We start from the raw sequence: 20,733 nt of genomic DNA, 5'->3' as shown, positions 1-20,733 counted from the left end.
TAGGAAATGGCAACCAGCTCCAGTATTTTTGCCTGGACAGAGGAATCTTGTAGGCTAGCCTATGGGGTCGCAAAGAGCCAGCTAGAACTGAGAGAGCACACAGCAAGCAATAACATGTTAAATATCTATATAAAGCACACATTTATAAAGTTTGTATGTCTAAAGCACATTTGCAGGTATTAGTCTGTACTTGAGAGTAATTTATGTACTTACTAATCTTTGATAATAACATTTTTCAAAGTAGATTAAAAATAAAGTGACATACTCATTTTAAGCCATTAGAAAAACTACACAATGAAACAATATAGAGTGAACAATGAAAGTTTAACAGAAAAAGAAAATCAATTAAGTGCTAAATTTAAGGTAAATAATTCAGAGCTTGATTCTCTGTAAAACTTAGGGGGAAATAATCTTATATACTCAAATACAGAGAAAAAAGTCAGAAAGCAATATATTTGAGGTTAAGAATTAGAAATAAATATAAATATCAATACATGCTGCTGCTGCTGCTAAGTCGCTTCAGTCGTGTTCGACTCTATGCGACCCCATAGATGGCAGCCCACTGCTGCTGCTACTGCTAAGTCACTTCAGTCGTGTCCGACTCTGTGTGACCCCATAGACAGAAGCCCACCAGGCTCCCCCGTCCCTGGGATTCTCCAGGCAAGAACACTGGAGTGGGTTGCCATTTCCTTCTCCAATGCATCAAAGTGAAATGTGAAAATGAAGTCACTCAGTCGTGTCCGACTCTTCGCGACCCCATGGACTGCAGCCTACCAGGCTCCTCCATCCATGGGATTTTCTAGGCAAGAGTATTGGAGTGGGTTGCCATTGCCTTCTCCGTATCAATACATAGGAGATTCAAATAGATATAAAAACATGCTTCATTCAATTTTGCAATAAATTTTACTAAAGAACTGAAAGATATAAAATATGAAAAAATACGGTAAAATATGAAAAAAGAAATTATGCATTTAAATTAGCAATACCCACATAATTTATTGGGAAAATGAATAAATTTCAGACTGTAAAGTGGAAAGAGAAAAAAATTTTAATTGTCAATAATTTAATAAATATCCTAAATAATTTCAGCCTAAATGAATCCATTTCAAATCATAAAAAAAATTTAATTTCATTTAAGTGTACAAATAAAAATTTTTATCTGTAAAATATTTGTAAGTACATGTTAGGAATATATTAAAAGAAAAAATAGAATAGGACCAACTAGAGTTTAATTTCGGAGAAGGCAATGGCACCCCACTCCAGTACTCTTGCCTGGAAAATCCGATGGAGGAGCCTAGTAGGCTGCAATCCATGGGGTCGTGAAGAGTCAGACACGACTGAGCGACTTCACTTTCACTTTTCACTTTCACACATTGGAGAAGGAAATGGCAACCCACTCCCGTGTTCTTGCCTGGAGAATCCCAGGGATGGGGGAGCCTGGTGGGCTGCCGTCTATGGGGTCGCACAGAGTCAGAAATGACTGAAGCAACTTAGCAGCAGCAGCAGAGTTTAAAGGAAAAGCTATACCTCAGTAAAATCTATCCACATACTTTGTCATATCAATCTTTAACAATACACATCAGAAAAGTAGATAAGTAGAAGTGAAAACCCTTTCATAAAATTTAATACTCATGAAAATTTCACAATTAAATGAGAACATGATAAAATGATAAAACTATTCACAAAAAATAAAATTTATTTTAAAGAATAAATTACCAATAGACTATGAATACACTGGAGCTTGTAGCTCAGATGGTAAAGAATCTGCCTGCAGTACAAGAGACCCAGATTCAATCCCTGGGTCGGGAAGATCCTCTGGAGAAAGAAATGGCAACCCACTCCTGTATCCTTGCCTGGAAAATCCCATGGACAGAGGAAACTGGTGGGCTGCAGTCCCTGGGGTTGCAAAGAGCTGAGCACTACGGAGCGACTAACACTCACTCCCTAGTGGTTCAGTTGTTAAAGAATCTGCCTGCAACCCAGGTTTGATCCCTCGGTTGGGAAGATCCCCTGGAGAAGGAATTGTTAACCCATTCCAGTATTCTTCCCTGGAGAATTTCATGGCTAGAGGAGCGGGACAGGTTTTCAGTCCATGGGACTGCAGTGTCGGACACAACTGTGCGACTTTCTTTTTTTTCTTTCAGACTATGAATATAAATCAAGAACCAAATATGGATGTCTAATTTCATCACTCAATGAGGACCAGCAGTGAGACAACCAGGTGTGTCATCCAGCTACACTGAGTAGCTGAAGGTCATGTCCCTGATAGTTCAGTTCAGTTCAGTCACTCAGTCATGTCCAATTCTTTGTGACCCCAAATCGCAGCAGCCAGGCCAGGGCCTGACAAAATTTGGTCCACTGGAAAAGGGAATGGCAAACCACTTTAGTATTCTTACCTTGAGAACCTTGTTAACAGTTTATGAAAAGGCAAGAAGATATAACATTGAAAGATGAACTCCCTATGAAGGTAGGTGTCCAATATACTATCGGGGAAGAGCAGAGAAAAGACTACAGAAAGAATGAAGAGGCTGAGCCAAAGTGGGAAAGAAGCCCAGTCATAGCAAACACTCTCTTCCAACAACACAAGAGATGACAACAACAATCTCATCCTTGTTATTCAACATTGTTTGTATGGTATTGAAACACGGTTAAAAAATTAAATAACTATAAATAGAATTTGTTATAAATGCTAAGCAGAAGATATAAAAATTTAAATATGCATATTTTATGCATCATTAACCTGAATATAAAATGTTTATAAAGTATGATAACTTAGCATTTATATTATAATGTATGATGGCATATATGATGGCAGCATTTTTTCTGTATAGCAGTAAAATAAATCATGTCTGTGGATTAATGTTGCTTTAAGTTCATAGAAAAAGATACATAGTAAGAGAAAAAAATATCATATATTAAGGCATATATATGGAATCTAGAAAATACTGCAGCTGTCTAGGTTGGTCATAGCTTTTCTTCCAAGGAGCAAGCGTCTTTTAATTTCATGGCTGCAGTCACCAACTGCAGTGATTTTGGAGCCCCCCAAAAAAAGTCTTTCACTGTTTCCATTGTTTTTGCATCTATTTGCCATGAAGTGATGGGACCAGATGCCATGATCTTAGTTTTCTGAATGTTGAGCTTTAAGCCAACTTTTTCACTCTCCTCTTTCACTTTCATCAAGAGGCTCTTTAGTTCTTCACTTTCTGCCATAAGGGTGGTGTCATTTGCATATCTGAGGTTATTGATATTTCTCCCGGCAATCTTGATTCCAGCTTGTGCTTCTTCCAGAAGCCCAGCGTTTCTCATGGTGTCCTCTGCATATAAGTTAAATAAGCAGGGTGACAATATACAGCCTAGACATACTCCTTTCCCAATTTGGAATCAGTCTGTTGTTCCATGTCCCATTCTAACTGCTGCTTCCTGACCTGCATACAGATTACTCAAGAGGCAGACCAAGTGGTCTGGTATTCCCATCTCTTTCAGAATTTTCCACAGTTTGTTGTGATCCACACAGTCAAAGGCTTTGGCATAGTCAGTAAACCAGAAGCAGACGTTTTTCTGGAATTCTCTCTCTTTTTTGATGATCCAATGGATGTTGGCAATTTGATCTCTGGTTACTCTGCCTTTTCTAAATCCAGCTTGAACATCTGGAAGTTCACAGTTCATGTACTGTTGAAGCCTGATATGGAGAATTTTGAACATTACTTTGCCAGCGTGTGAGATGAGTGCCTATGTGCAGTAGTTTGAACATTCTTTGGCATTGTCTTTCTTTGCAATTGGAATGAAAACTGACCTTTTCCAGTCCGGTGGTCACTGCTGAATTTTCCAAATTTGCTGGCATACTGAGTGCAGCACTTTCACAGCATCATCTTTCAGGATTTGAAGTAGTTTAACTGGAATTCCATCACCTCCACTAGCTTTATTCATAGTGATGCTTCCTAAGGCGCACTTGACTTCACATTCCAGGATGTCTGGCTCTAGGTGAGTGATCACACCATCATGATTAAATGGGTCATGAAGATCTTTTTTGTATAGTTCTTCTGTGTATTCTTGCCACCTCTTCTTAATATCTTCTGCTTCACTTAGGCCCATACCATTTCTGTCCTTTACTGTGCCTGTCTTTGCATGAAATGTTCCCTTGGTATCTCTGTTTTTCTTGAAGAGATCTCTAGTCTTTCCCACTCTATGTTTTCCTCTATTTCTTTACATTAATCACTGAGGAAGGCTTTCTTATCTCTCCTTGCTTTTCTTTGAAACTCTGCATTCAAATAGCTATATCTCTCCTTCTTTCCTTTGCCTTTTGCTTCTCTTCTTTTCACAGCTATTTGTAAGGCCTCTTCAGACAACTATTTTGCCTTTTTTCCTTTCTTTTTCTTGGAGTTGTCTTGATCACTGCCTCCTGTACAATGTCACAAACCTCTGCCCATAGTTCTTCAAGCACTCAGTCCATCAGATCGAATACCTTGAATCTATTTGTCACTTCCACTGTATATTCGTAAGGGATTTGATTTAGGTCATACCTGAACGAATGAATGAAACTCTCGTATCAGTTCAGTTCAGTCACTCAGCCGTGTCCGACTCTTTGCGACCCCATGAATCACAGCACACCAGGCCTCCCTGTCCATCACCAGCCCCCGGAGTTCACTCAAACTCATGTCCATCGAGTCGGTGATGCCATCCAGCCATCTCATTCTCTGTCGTCCCCATCTCCTCCCGCCCCCAATCACTCCCAGCATCAGAGTCTTTTCCAGTGAGTCAACTCACGTGTAGTCCAATATAAAATTAAGTGATGCTGAGATACTGGGGATGTTGAAAAGAGTTCTCACTCCTCTTTCTTATTACAACCATCGGGAAATGGCTACTCTCACAGCGTCTATTGAAAGGTAAGTTACTATGTAAATGCAATTGTATTGATAATTGTAAATAAAATGTAATTGTAAATGAAATATAAATTACAATATTGCATTACTACATTTACTTAAGCTCCTAAATGAAACAAACTAGTTCACAGAGACAATTTATCAATGGTTGACTGAGGAATAAGGAGGTGCAAGAAGAGTAGGGCACAAAAGATAATAAAGATGCATCAAGACACCTGGGGATGATGGACATGTTCACTTTTTTATTGTATAAATGTTTTCACTGGAGTGTACATATGTTAAAACTTATGTACACTCCATTGATTTTCCTTCAATAAAGCTCTTAAGAGAAATAAGAAAATGAACAAAATAACCTGGTAATTGTCATCCTCTTGTCTCCAAGGACACTGAAGCCAAAGCATTTTTTGTTATTTTTGCTTTTGCCAAATAAATTTACTTCAAAGATTCATTAGTGACTTCTCAGTGCAAGTCACCAAGGACCATTTTTTAAATTTATTTATTTGCAAAGAAAGCAAACTAAAAAAGAGGAAAAACATGCAAGGTTGATGTTATTCAAATCTTTGCCTCTGTCCAAAGATACTGAAATACCAGCTCTTGTAAAAGAGGAGGGAGTCTCTGGCATTTCACTGCCATTAGGATCACTTTTCTCCCCACCTTTTAAAACTTAATCTATACACAAAAATATTTCTTAGGCTTTTCCTAAGAAAATAAATCCAATTTTTTAGAGATGGCAGTCTCAAAGAACTTTCTACATGTTCAAAAATTCTGAGAGTGATAAACAATGCACGAGCCAAAGTGAATGGAAGTTTCTATGAAAATCTTCATTGAACCTACCATTTTCAATTTAATGCCTTTAAGAATTACTATTTTAATCAACTTAAGGAAGCTATGAATGACTGACATAAAAGTGGGGGGAAGGAACAAGATGGCGGAGGAATAGGATGGCGAGACCACTCTCTCCCCCACAAATTCATCAAAAGAACATTTGAACGCGGAGTAAAGTCCACAAAAAAACTTCTGAATGCTGACAGAGGACATTAGGCACCCAGAAAAGCAGCCCATTGTCTTCGAAAGGAGGTAGGAAAAAAAAGATAAAAAGAGAGACAAAAGAAGTAAGGACGGGGCTCCGTTCCGGGAAGGGAGGCTTTAAAAAGAGAGGTTTCCAAACACCAGGAAACACTCTCACTGGCGAATCTGTGGCGAGCCTTGGAATCTCAGAGGGCCACATAACCCTCATTATTTTTTTTTTTAAGATTTTTTTAAAACCCACAGATTACCTGCCAAACGGCAACTCCCAGCGGAGAAGCAGCGCAGATGACTGCATAGGCCATTAGCAAGCTGGGGCTGGGCAGGGAGGAGCCGGCTGAACTGCTTAGAGAGAGGACTGGGCTTGAATGCCGCAAGAACAATCTGAGAGAACTGGGGATAGCAAAGCAAACTGGGATAGCTTCCCCCACGAAAAGGCAGAAAGCTCTAACTTAAGACTCCACCAGCCCCGCTCACAGAACAAAGGACTGAGCACAGCGAGCCAGCTGCGGTCGCCCCATCCCCCATCCCCCTCTGAGACAAGCAGGGAGGGCAGCCAGAGGCGAAGCGGGCAACCGCAGCCCCTGAAAGGCATCCGATACAAACTGCAGGCAGGCTTGTTGCTAATCAGGACCTCTTGGGCTCGGGCCGGTCGATATCCCCCTGAGAAGGTGCACCAGTTGTACACCCAGAAAACCGAGTGGCAGGGACTGGGGAGGTGATAAGTCGCAGTGACCGCGCTCGCCAAACACCTGGTCCCCTGAGCTGCTCGGACCGGGGAAGGCACAAAACGCAGGCCCAACCAAGTCTGCGCCTTTGTGGAGTACCCGAGAACCTGAACTTGAGCCGCTCAGACCTGGGAAGTGCATAAAACCCGGCGCCAGCCTCGGACAGTTCCCGGCAGAACAACCTAGAGCCTGTGCAGTGTAGACTGGGACAACACATGCGCTGTGAGCGGGGGCAAACCCAGTGTGACCGAGACGCTGCGAAAACTCCCCACAGATGCCAGAGATATTCGTCTGCAGTGTTCCTCCCTTCCCAGAACAGGACTCAACAACTGAGTCTTAAAAAGTGTCCACCCACCCCCTAGTATCAGGGCTGAAATTAGACACTGAAGAGACCAGCAAACAAAAGCTAAAACAGAGGGAACCACCTTGGAAATGACAGATAGAGTAGTCTAGAGGCTACTCCAAGAATAAGACCAAAAACCAGGGGCAAGAGGCTTAAGCCCGAATCCTGAGAACACCAGAGAACTCCTGACTCCAGGGAACATTAATCGATAGGAGCTCATCAAACACCTCCATACCTACACTAAAACCAAGCACCACCCAAGGGTCAACAAGTTCCAGAGCAAGACATACCACGCAAATTCTCCTGAAACACAGGAAACTAGCCCTGAGCTTCAATATACAGGCTGCCCAAAGTCACTCCAAACCCACTGACATCTCATAACTCATTACTGGACACTTCATTGCATTCCAGAGAGAAGAAATCCAGCTCCACCCACCAGAACACCGACACAAGCTTCCATAACCAGGGAACCTTGACAAGTCACCTGTCCAACCCCACACACAGCGAGGAAACTACATAATAAAGAGAACTCCACAAATGGCCAGAAGAGGGAAAGGCCACCCCAAGCAAAGCAATATAAGCAAGATGAAGAAGCAGAGAAATACCCAGCAAGTAAAGGAACAAGATAAATGCCCATCAACACAAACAAAAGAGGAAGATATAGGGAATCTACCTGATAAAGAATTTCGAGTTTTGGTGGTGAAAATGATTCAAAATCTTGAAAGCAAAATGGAGTTACAGATAAATAACCTGGAGAAAAGGATTGAGAAGATGGAAGAAAGGTTTAATAAGGACTTAGAGGAAATAAAAAAAAGTCAATATACAATGCATAATGCAATAGATGAGATCAGAAACACTCTGGAGGGAACAAACAGTAGAATAACAGAGGCAGAAGACAGGATAAGCGAGCTAGAAGATAGAATTGTAGAAATAAATGAAACAGAGAGGAAAAAATAAAAACGAATTAAAAGAAATGAGGACAATATTAGAGACCTCTGGGACAATGTTAAATGCTCCAACATTCGAATCATAGGAGTCCCAGAAGAAGAAGATAAAAAGAAAGACCATGAGAGAATACTTGAGGAGATAATAGTTGAAAACTTCCCTAAAATAGGGAAAGAAATAATCATCCAAGTCCAAGAAACCCAGAGAGTCCCCAACAGGATAAACCCAAGGCGAAATACTCCAAGACACATATTGATCAAATTAACAGAGATCAAACACAAAGAACAAATATTAAAAGCAGCAAGGGAAAAGCAGCAAATAACACACAAGGGGATTCCCATAAGGATAACAGCTGATCTTTCAACAGAAACTCTTCAAGCCAGGAGGGAATGGCAAGACATACTTAAAGTGATGAAAGAAAATAACCTACAGCCCAGACTACTGTACCCAGCAAGGATCTCATTCAAATATGAAGGAGAAATCAAAAGCTTTACAGACAAGCAAAAGCTGAGAGAATTCAGCATCACCAAACCAGCTCTCCAACAAATGCTAAAGGATCTTTTCTAGACAGGAAACACAGAAAGGGTGTATAAACTCGAACCCAAAGCAATAAAGAAAATGGCTACGGGATCCTACTTACCAATAATTACCTTAAATGTAAATGGGTTGAATGCCCCAACCAAAAGACAAAGGCTGGCTGAATGGATACAAAAACAAGATTCCCATATATGTTGTCTGCAAGAGACCCACCTCAAAATGAGGGACACATACAGACTGAAAGTGAAGGGCTGGAAAAAGATATTCCGTACAAACAGAGACCAAAAGAAAGCAGGAGTAGCAATACTCATATCAGATAAAATAGACTTTAAAACAAAGGCTGTGAAAAGAGACAAAGAAGGAAACTACATAATGATCAAAGGATCAATCCAAGATGAAGATATAACCATTATAAATATTTATGCACCCAACATAGGAGCACCACAATATGTAAGACAATTACTAACAAGTATGAAAGGGGAAATTAACAACAATGCAATAATAGTGGGAGATTTTAATACCCCACTTACATCTATGGATAGATCAACTAAACAGAAAATTAACAAGGAAACACAAACTTTAAATGATACAATAGACCAGTTAGACCTAATAGATATCTATAGGTCATTTCACCCCAAAACAATGAATTTCACCTTTTTCTCAAGCGCACATGGAACTTTTTCCAGGATAGATCACATTCTGGGCCATAAATTTAGCCTTGGTAAATTCAAAAAAATTGAAATCATTCCAACCATCTTTTCTGACCACAATGCAGTAAGATTAGATCTCAGTTACGGGAGAAAAACTATTAAAAATTCCAACATATGGAGACTGAACAACACGCTGCTGAATAATGAGCAAATCATAGAAGAAATCAAAAGAGAAATCAAAATATGCATGGAAATGAATGAAAATGAAAACACAACAACCCAAAACCTCTGGGACACTGTAAAAGCAGTGATAAGGGGGAAGTTCATAGCAATACATGCACACCTCAAGAAACAAGAAAAAAGTCAACTAAATAACCTAACTCTACATCTAAAGCAACTAGAAAAGGAAGAAATGAAGAACCCCAGGGTCAGTAGAAGGAAAGAAATCGTAAAAATTAGGGCAGAGATAAATGCAAAAGAAACAAAAGAGACTATAGCAAAAATCAACAAAGCCAAAAGCTGGTTCTTTGAGAAGGTAAATAAAATTGACAAACCACTAGCCAGACTCATCAAGAAACAAAGAGAGAAGAACCAAATCAATAAAATTAGAAATGAAAATGGAGAGATCACAACATATAACACAGAAATACAAAGGATTATTAGAGAATACTATCAGCAATTATATGGCAGTAAAATGAATAACCTGGAAGAAATGGACAAATTCCTAGAAAAGTACAACTTTCCAAAACTGAACCAAGAAGAAATGGAAAATCTGAATAGACCCATCACAAGCATAGAACTAGAGGCTGTAATCAGGAATCTTCCAACAAACAAAAGCCCAGGTCCAGACGGCTTCACAGCTGAATTCTACCAAAAATTTAGAGAAGAGCTAACACCTATCCTACTCAAACTCTTCCAGAAAATTGCTGAGGAAGGGAAACTTCCAAACTCATTCTATGAGGCCACCATCACCCTAATCCAAAAACCTGGTAAAGACCCCACAAAAAAAGAAAACTACAGGCCAATATCACTGATGAACATAGATGCAAAAATCCTTAACAAAATTCTAGCAATCAGAATCCAACAACATATTAAGAAGATCATACATCATGACCAAGTGGGCTTTATCCCAGGAATGTAAGGATTCTTCAATATCCGCAAATCAAACAACGTAATACACCACATTAACAAACTGAAAAATAAAAATCATATGATTATATCAATAGATGCAGAGAAAGCCTTTGACAAAATGCAACATCCATTTATGATAAAAACCCTCCAGAAAGTGGGAATAGAAGGGACATACCTCAACATAATAAAAGCTATATATAGCAAACCCACAGCAAACATTATCCTCAATGGTGAAAAACTGAAAGCATTTCCCCTAAAGTCAGGAACAAGACAAGGGTGCCCACTCTCACCACTACTATTCAACATAGTTCTGGAAGTTTTGGCTACAGCAATCAGAGCAGAAAAAGACATAAAAGGAATACAAATTGGAAAAGAAGAAGTAAAACTTTCACTGTTCGCTGATGACATGATCCTCTACACAGAAAACCCTAAAGACTCTACCAGAAAACTACTAGAGCTAATCAATGATTACAGTAAAGTTGCAGGATATAAAATCAACACACAGAAATCCCTTGCATTCCTATACACTAATAATGAGAAAATAGAAAGAGAAATTAAGGAAACTATTCCATGCACTGTTGCAACGAAAAGAATTAAATACTTAGGAATATATCTACCTAAGGAAGCAAAAGACTTGTACATAGAAAACTATAAAACACTAGTGAAAGTAATCAAAGAGGACACTAATAGATGGAGAAATATACCATGTTCGTGGATTGGAAGAATAAATATTGTAAAAATGAGTATACTACCCAAAGTAATTTATATATTCAATGCAATCCCTATCAAGCTACCAACGATATTTTTCACAGAACTAGAACAAATAATCTCACAATTTGTATGGAAATACAAAAAATCTCGAATAGCCAAAGCAATCTTGAGGAAGAAAAATGGAACTCGGGGAATTAACCTGCCGGACTTAAGGCTCTACTACAAAGCCACAGTCATCAAGACAGTATGGTACTGGCATGAAGACAGAAATATAGATCAATGGAACAAAATAGGAAGCCCAGAGATAAATCCACGCACCTATGGACACCTTATCTTTGACAAAGGAGGCAAGAATATAAAATGGAGAAAAGACAGTCTCTTGAACAAGTGGTGATGGGAAAACTGGTCAGCCACTTGTAAAAGAATGAAACTAGAACACTTCCTAACACCATACACCAAAATAAAATCAAAATGGATTAGAGAGCTAAATTTAAGACCAGAAACTATAAAACTCCTAGAGGAGAACGTAGGCAAAACACTCTCCGACATAAATCACAGCAGGATCCTCCAAGACCCACTTCCCAGAATATTGGAAATAAAAGCAAAAATAAACAAATGGGACCTAATTAAAATCAAAAGCTTCTACACAGCAAAGGAAACTATAAGTAAAGTGAAAAGACAGCCTTCAGAATGGGAGAAAATAATAGCAAATGAAGCAACTGATAAAGGTTTAATCTCCAAAATATACAAGCAGCTCCTGCAGCTCAATTCCAGAAAAATAAATGACCCAATCAAAAAATGGGCCAAAGAACTAAACAGACATTTCTCCAAAGAAGACATAAAGATGGCTAACAAACACATGAAAAAATGCTCAACATCCCTCATAATCAGAGAAATGCAAATCAAAACCACAATGAGATACCATTTCACACCAGTCAGAATGGCTGCTATCCAAAAGTCTACATGCAATAAATGCTGGAGAGGATGTGGAGAGAAAGGAACCCTCTTACACTGTTGGTGGGAATGCAAACTAGTACAGCCACTATGGAGAACAGTGTGGAGATTCATCAAAAAACTGGAAATAGAACTGCCATATGATCCAGCAATCGCACTCCTGGGCATACACACCGAGGAAACCAGAATTGAAAGAGACACATATACTCCAATGTTCATTGCAGCACTGTTTATAATAGCCAGGACATGGAAGCAACCTAGATGTCCATCTGCAGATGAATGGATAAGAAAGCTTTGGTACATATACACAATGGAGTATTATTCAGCCATTAAAAGGAATGCGTTTGAATCAGTTCTAATGAGGTGGATGAAACTGGAGCCTATGATACAGAGTGAAGTAAGCCAGAAAGAAAAACACCAATACAGTATACTAATGCATATATATGGAATTTAGAAAGATGCAAATGATAACCCTGTATACGAGACAGCAAAAGAGATACAGATGTATAGAACAGTCTTTGGGACTCTGTGGGAGAGGGTGAGGGTGGGATGATTTGGGAGAATGGCATTGAAATATGTATGTTGTCATATGTGAAACAAATCACCAGTTCAGGGTCGATGCATGTTACAGGATGCTCGGGGCTGGCGTGCGGGGATGACCCAGGGGGAGGATAAAGGGAGGAGGGAGGTGGGAGGGGGGGTTCAGGAGGGGGAACTAATGTACACCTGGGGCGAATTCATGTCAATGTATGGCAAAACTAACCAATATAATATTGTAAAATAATTTGCCTCCAATAAAAAATAAATAAAAAATAAAAAAAGTAAGTGTGATAAGTTTTGCAACATTAGTAATACTTCCCTTTGTTTAATTTCAGTCATAATTTTCTCAGAGAAAAAGAAAATTTATGTGCTTGCCTTAACCTAAGATCTATGAGCTATAGTTTCTGTATTTTACAAAGTCTTCAAAAATATGCATGAAATGTCTTATTAGAAATAGGTGGATATGTAAATAGATATAAAAATATAGTATATATGCAGAAATGTCATCAGCTATACCATCAGTCTCAAGTTGGAAAATATACATACGTGTGTGTGGTGTGTCTGTGTGTAATTCCTTTGTCACTCTATAAGAGATTAGCTGCAGTAACATCACTCATGGGAAATCCCTTCATTCAAATATTTATTGAAAGATAGATGAACCAAAATCAGTTTGCTGCATGTCAATGTCAATTAGTTTATTGAATTATGTCTTTTTTAAATTTTTTTTTACAGTCAGCCTTTGTTGATTATCCATTTTAAATAAGCAGTGTGTACATGTCCATCCCAAATGCCCAATCAATCCCTCCCATGTCATCATTTCCCCCTGGTGATGGTAAATTCATTCTCTAAGTCTATGAAGTATGTCTTATAATGTTATGTAGCATTTTATAACAAACATACAGTATTTGAACACTGAGTAATGTCCATACCTTATTAAGGTTACATAGTGATACATATGTAGCCTGAGAGATTTAAAAAAAAAAAAAAGGATAAAAAAGTAGGTAAGATGGCAATAATCATTCCTTACTATTTCTGAATTTAATCTAATATATATGTTGTATACAGCCTCAAATTCTCTGGGAGGGTCTTAATTTTCAAAACTATGAGCCTAGGTCAACACTTCATCCCCATAATGGTGGCTGCCAACACATGGGTTTAGTGTTATGAACTGGGCAAATCATCAGATGCAGCTCTTCTCCTACCTCAGGATGAATAAAATACAATTTAAAAACAATGAAGAGACGCTCTTAACAGATGCATAAGCTGTGATTTCAAAGCAAATTTTTTTCACTCATTGATGTAGCATTACAATCTTTGAGACACTTATTCTAAAGTGAAAATTATAAGTTACCCTACTTCTGTAATTAAGTTGGGATGCCTGAGAAAATAACTGTGCAGTAGCTTTTGGCATAAACTCAGCATCAATAAAATCCCTGATTTTTTTAAATTAACATTGCATTTGTAGATAACAGTGAGCATAGAAACACAGTATCAATGAAAATACAATTACTTACTTGGAAAAACAAGGAAGGAAGGGAACAACATTACAGCTTTTGCCACAGTTGCAAATATTACAGTATATCTGATTTTTTAAAAAATAGCTCTTCTTTAGAAAAGCAAAATAACCAGAAATGTCTAGCTATAAACTCAGTCATACAAAAAATTGAATAAAAATATTGAGTATCAGAATTTAAGTCCAAGCATGAAGAAAAACTTTTATTGTGTGTGCTTGGTAATAAATTTATTAAGAAAATAGTCTAAGACATTGACAACACATGTGAAACTACATTCGTTGTTGTTGCTATCAGGGTGAGGAAGTTATGATCCCAGCAAACATATTCTCTAGCTAAGTACTAACATAGTGATGAGTTTTGCTGTTCATGGGAACACAAAAGTGACTGTATAGGATAAGGCTTCTAGCAGAATTGCACAAAACTCTTGAGAGGAAGTTTTACTTCAACTGAAAATCAATTATTAGGTTTACTCAGTTAAGTTGCTGAATATAGGACAGAGTATATAATACCTTGCACAGATTGTGTGGTTAATAAATGGAATCTGTGAGTACACAGGAAGGGTGATGAAAGTGATAAACCATGTGGATGATCATGACTTCTGATTTAGTCACACTGAAATCAACATGAATAGTTTGGTAGCAGGTTCAACACAGATGTAGATATGCTTGGTTGTAGAGCTCGGTGGAGATGCCTCTGAAGAAGGGACACGGACAGCCTTCTAGGAGACTGACAGTTTGCTTTATTTTACAAGCGCTATTATATAGTTTAACAAGGAAGTAAGACTTCAACAGCTATGTCAGCATGACAAAAACCAGGACACCTGTGGAGTGTTGATAAACTTAAATTTACATAGCTTTACCAGACATGCTGACTCCACTTTTAAGCGTAATCAGTTTCCTAAACTTTAAGTCAGCTATCAATTAAGATTACCATTACCGGCATGGCTTGCAATTAACTCAAGGACTACGTGTAGGGAGTATTCTTAAAGCTAACTAAAGAAGAACAAAAAAAAGTGTTACTTGGGCTAGGGAGTGTTTCTTGTGCTGCATGCCGAGGGTTGTTAAGGGTCGAATGAGACAACTTCAAAGGGCAAGATGTTTGTGAAAACGTTGGAGACGTGCTAAGTGAGGCCGGCCCTCCGCAAAGGCCTCTGGTGAGGACCTTCTCCTCAGGCACCTCTTCCTCAGTTTCTCAACACTTGGTGTTCAAGTCAATATGTTAATTCAGAAAAAATCCATTAGTAGAAGCAGAAATGTGTATTTATTAACTGAAAAGTGTTATATAAAATTGGAGCAATTGTGGAGAAAAAAGGCAGAGGTATGTAACCAGAAGTAAAGAGGATTTAAATAGGTACAAGCAATCAGAACAAACAGATAACACAGAAAAATCATGTGTAATTTTAAAGTTCCTTTATCAAAGAGCTTCTTTTAAAAATGTAATAAAATTGTGTTTAAAATGCTGTATGCTGCACAATAGTTTGCACAATGATACTATTGTTCAAAGGAGTAAACACACTTATTCACAGCAGGAAAAACAAATGAACAAACAAAAAGAGAAAACTCTTATTATAAAGCTGGAACAGAGATTCCACATTCTGATCAAGACTCTAGAGGGAGTCCAAATTACAAATTATGTGTTAGTATTTTGGGTGCTTCCCAGGTGGCGCAGTAGGTAAAGAATCCCCCTGTAATGCAGAAGACTCAGAAGAGGCAAGTTCGATCTCTGGGTCAGGAAGATCCCCTGGAGGAGGGCATGACAGCCCACTCCAGTATTCTTGCCTGGAGAATCCCATGGACAGAGAAGTTTGGCGGGCTATATAGTCCATAGGGTCGCAAAGAGTTGGACAAAAAGAAGGGACCAAGCACGCATGTATTAGCATTTTGACAAGAATGGAATTGTTAACCAAATGCATACTTTAATGATGTGTTGTTTCTTTCACTTAACTCTGAATATGGAAGATTTAGGGAAGCCAAATGACATTTCTGCTAATTGTGAAATCACACTATTTTAGCGATATATTCAACCATATGCATATGTTTACTGTTGTTTAGTAGCTTAGTTCTGTATGACCCTTTTCAGTTCAGTTCAGTTCAGTTCAGTTCAGTCGCTCAGTCGTGTCCAACTCTCCGCGACCCCATGAATCACAGCACGCCAGGCCTCCCTGTCCATCACCAACTCCCAGAGTACACTCAAACTCATGTCCACAGAGTCGGTGATGCCATCCAGCCATCTCATTCTCTGTTGTCCCCTTCTCCTCCCGCCCCCAACCTTTCCCAGCATCAGAGTCTTTTCCAGTGAGTCAACTCGTCGCATGAAGTGGCCAAAGTATTGCAGTTTCAGCTATAGCATCAGTCCCTCCAATGAACACCCAGGATTGATCTCCTTTAGAATGGACTGGTTGGATCTCCTTGCAGTCCAAGGGACTCTCAAGAGTCTTCTCCAACACCACAGTTCAAAAGCATCGATTCTTCGGCGATCAGCTTTCTTCACAGTCCAACTCTCACATCCATACATGACCACTGGAAAAACCATAGCCTTGACTAGACGGACCTTGGTTGGCAAAGTAATGTCTCTGCTTTTTAATATACTATCAAGGTTGGTCATAACTTTCCTTCCAAGGAGCAAGCGTCTTTTAATTTCCTGGCTGCAATCAGCATCTGCAGTGATTTTGGAGCCCAAAAAAATAAAGTCTGACACTGTTTCCACTGTTTTTCCATCTATTTCCCATGAAGTGATGGGACCAGATGCCATGATCTTTGTTTTCTGAATGTTGAGCTTCAAGCCAACCTTTTCACTCTCCTCTTTCACTTTCATCAAGAGGCTTTTGAGTTCCTCTTCACTTTCGGCCAAAAGGGTAGTGTCATCTGCATATCTGAGGTTATTGATATTTCTCCCAGCAATCTTGATTCCAGCTTGTGCTTCTTCCAGCCCAGCGTTCCTCATGATGTAGTCTGCATATAAGTTAAATAAGCAAGGTGACAATATACAACCTTGACTCTTTTCAGACCCCATGAATTGTAGCCCACCAGGTTCCTCAGCCCATGGGATTTTCCAGGCAAGAATCCTGGAAAAGTTTGCCATTCCCTTCTCCAGGGAATCTTCCCCACCCAGGGATTGAACCCCTGTCTCTTGCATCTCCTGCATTGGTAGGTGGATATTTTTACTATTGAGCCAGCAGGTAAGCCAATCATATGCATATTATGATTTAAAATATCATATGCATATTATGATTTAAAATATCATATGAAAATGTAAGGAAGGTAGAGCTGACTAAATTAGTATTTATATAGACAGTATGTTCTGCATAATAATTTCTGAATAACTGTGCATGCAGTTTGGATAAAAGTCATCAGTGATGAAACAATAACAACCTTTATTCTGCTGGGACTGACAGACGACCCTGAGCTGCAGGTTCTGATTTTTATCTTTCTGTTCCTCACCTACACACTGAGTGTCACTGGGAACCTGAATATCATTGCACTCATCTTCGTGGATTCCCACCAAGAACACCCATGTATTTTTTTTTTTTACAAAATTTCTCCGTCCTAGAGATCTTATTCACAGCTGCCTGTATTCCCAGATATTTGTATAACATCACAACAGGCGACAATGTAATTACCTACAATGCCTGTGCCAGCCAAGGGTTTTTTACTGACCTCTTTGCAATAACAGATTTTTTTTCTCCTGACTGCCGTGTCCTATGACTGCTACATGGCCATCTGCAAATCCCTGCATTATATGACCATATCATGAGCAGCAAAGTCTGCCAGAGACTTGTTTTTTGTTCTTGGTTGGCTGGACTCTTGGTCATAACCTCCCTGCTTAGTCTGGGGCTAAATCTGAAATTCTGTGACTCCAATGTCATTGATCATTTTCTCTGTGATGCTTCTCCCCTCCTGAAGATATCCTATTCAGATGCATGGTTCATGGAGAAAACTGTTTTAATCTGTGGGGTGCTGACCCTCATTTTGACTCTTATGTGTGTAGTTCTATCCTATATTTATATTATGAAGACAGTTTTAGGATTCCCTTCTGTCCAGCAAAGAACAAAGGATTTTTCCACTTGTTCTTCTCACATGATTGTGGTTTCCAACACGTATGGCACATGCATGTTCATCTATATGAATCCTACAGCAAAGGAAGAAGCTACTATTAATAAAATGGTTTCACTACTCATGTCTTCCATTTCACCTATGTTAAATCCATTTGTTTACCCACTGAGAAATAAAAAAGTGAAGAAATCCATCAATGTTTCAATCAAAAGAATTGCATCATTATTAAAGAAGCAAAATGAAATAGCAGTCAATAAATAAAGTTAACATAAAAGATGAATGGCTGCCAAACCTTTCTATTGAAGTTTATAATTTTCTTTACCTTTTAATAACCTATATTTCAGTTTCATTTCTCTGTTCCTCTTTAGATTTACTTAAGTTGCACCTTAATCAACTTAATTATTTCCTTTATTTTTTTCTCAAATTCATGAAGATTTGTCTTGGTAAAGAAAATGAAAGTATATTTCTCATAAATTGATTTGTAGTTAAGTATGTTGTTGTGTTAAGTCACTTCAGTAGTGTCCCACTCTTTGCGACCCTATGGACTGTAACCCACCAGGCGCCTCTGTCCATGCAATTCTCCAGGCAAGAATACTGGAGTAGGTTGCCATTTCCTTCTCCGATGGGGATCAAACCCACATCTCTAATGTCTCCTGCATTGCCAGGCAGGTTCTTTATCACTAGCGCTACCTGTGAAGCCAAGGTAGTATAATCCCATATAATTAAATTTTATGGTATAATAAAAACAATTCACTACCATTCCATAAAACTGGAAGCATAATATTTCTAATTGTTGTACTCAAATATGGATAAAATTCTACAAAAATTCCAGTGAGAACTGAAATTATGTGATAAGATACTTAATAGAATGAATGAGGGTATGATGTGAAAGTACAATGAACAATTGAGAAAGATAGTTATAACACTTCAAATGCTCTAGGAAAAGACATTAAAAACAAAAATGTGTTGAATAAAATCTCTCAACTATTTTTTTGAATGTCGCTGGAGAAGGAAATGGCAACCCACTCCAGTGTTCTTGCCTGGAGAATCCCAGGGATGGGGGAGCCTGGTGGGCTTCCGTCTATGGGGTCGCACAGAGTCGGACACGACTGAAGTGACTTAGCAGCAGCAGCAGCAGCAACAGAGAAAGTTAAAATATGGGCAATCACAATGTATCAAAAATGAAAGGTAATCAGAAAGGAAGATAAATAATCCTATTTATGACCCATGTATTTGCAGGAAAGCAAAAAATGGAGGATGGAAAGGCAAACTATTGGACTATGGATTCGAGGCTGGAGTTTAAAAGCCCATATGGTGGTGGGAAATGAAGATTCAGGATCCAAATGGTGAAAGTACTTAAACTGACAGAACAGCATAAATCAAGACTTCAAAATTGTGATTTAAAAGGAAAATATTGGCCTCAATGTAAAAAAACAGCAATTTTCTCTAAGAAGTTTTTCTGTCTCTTCTTGAGTTATGAGCTACAAATGAAGACATAGAGACCATTATTATGTTCCTCTTTCTATATGAGAAAGACTTTACAGCTCAAATTCTATATTTTTTAAAAGCTACTAATATTATATATAAAGAATGTAATAGTGAATCAAAATGAAAGTATGCAGTGAGATAGAGACATTTCATAAAAATTCATGGAGAATATATAAAAGCTACCCTCAGAAGAAATCAAAGAATTCTTCATCCATAAATTATTCATTATTAAAAAAAACAAATGGAACAAAAAATAACATTTTCCTGCCCATTATAAAATTGAAATTTGAATAGTTATTCTCACAGAAGTGCTACAGCAACACAACAACAAAAAAAATATGTGAAGATCCAGCATAATGAACAAAGTTTTGGCAAACCAGAATTTTAAAAATTAATTCAAGATATGGAAGACAAATAAATCAATCTCCATAAAACATTTAAGAAAGCAAACAAAGTGCATGTTTAAAAAGATAAAAGGATCAGATTACTTTAAAACTAACCATGATAAAACACTAGATAAGGTCACTATGATTTCAATTAGACAAACAATAACTCTCCATATTGACTTTTATGAAAATATCTTAATATTTGACAAAAATATGACCATGAAGTTGTAAGATAAACTATAAAATTCACTGATGAATATAGGTAGACTATTTGAAATAGAACCAAAAAAGAATCAAAATCATAATATGATCAAGGTTTATTTAAATAATACGAGAGTAGAAATAGATAACAGATAATAGAGATATACAGAAATGTATACAGAAATAAAAATATATATATTAATACATACATACACATATATGTGAAATATAGCCCAATTTTATAACAACAAAATAAAGAAGGAGCATTATATCTAAGTTTTGATCAATTGATCAAATGATCACTGGATACAAATCAATAATCTCTCCTAATACTTTTGAACTGTGGTGTTGGAGGAGACTCTTTAAAGTTCCTTGGACTGCAAAGAGATCCAACCAGTTCATCCTAAAGGAAATCAGTCCTGAATATTCATTGGAAGGACTGATGCTGAAGCTGAAGCTCCAATACTTTGGCCATCTGATGCAAAGAATTGCCTCGTTGGAAAAGACTCTGACGCTGGGGAAGATTGAAGGCTGGAGGAGAAGGGGACGACAGAGGGTGAGATGGTTGGATGGCATTACCGTCTTTATGGACATGAGTGTGAACAGGCTCTGGGAGTTGGTGATGGACAGGGAAGCCTGGCGTGCTG

General features: G+C 38.2%; 1 pseudogene; it reads left to right on the top strand.

The window, feature by feature from the left end:
- The first annotated feature begins 15,006 nt into the window (after positions 1-15,006).
- LOC129536058 (olfactory receptor 6C2-like) lies at positions 15,007-18,272 on the top strand (annotated as a pseudogene).
- The last annotated feature ends 2,461 nt before the right edge of the window (positions 18,273-20,733 follow it).

The sequence above is a fragment of the Moschus berezovskii genome, chromosome 6, assembly GCF_049115385.1.
Source record: "Moschus berezovskii isolate FMDL1 chromosome 6, NW_MosBer_1.0, whole genome shotgun sequence".
Lineage (NCBI taxonomy): Eukaryota > Metazoa > Chordata > Mammalia > Artiodactyla > Moschidae > Moschus > Moschus berezovskii.
Note: the sequence above shows the minus strand (reverse complement) of the source record. Positions and strands in the feature narration are given on the sequence as shown.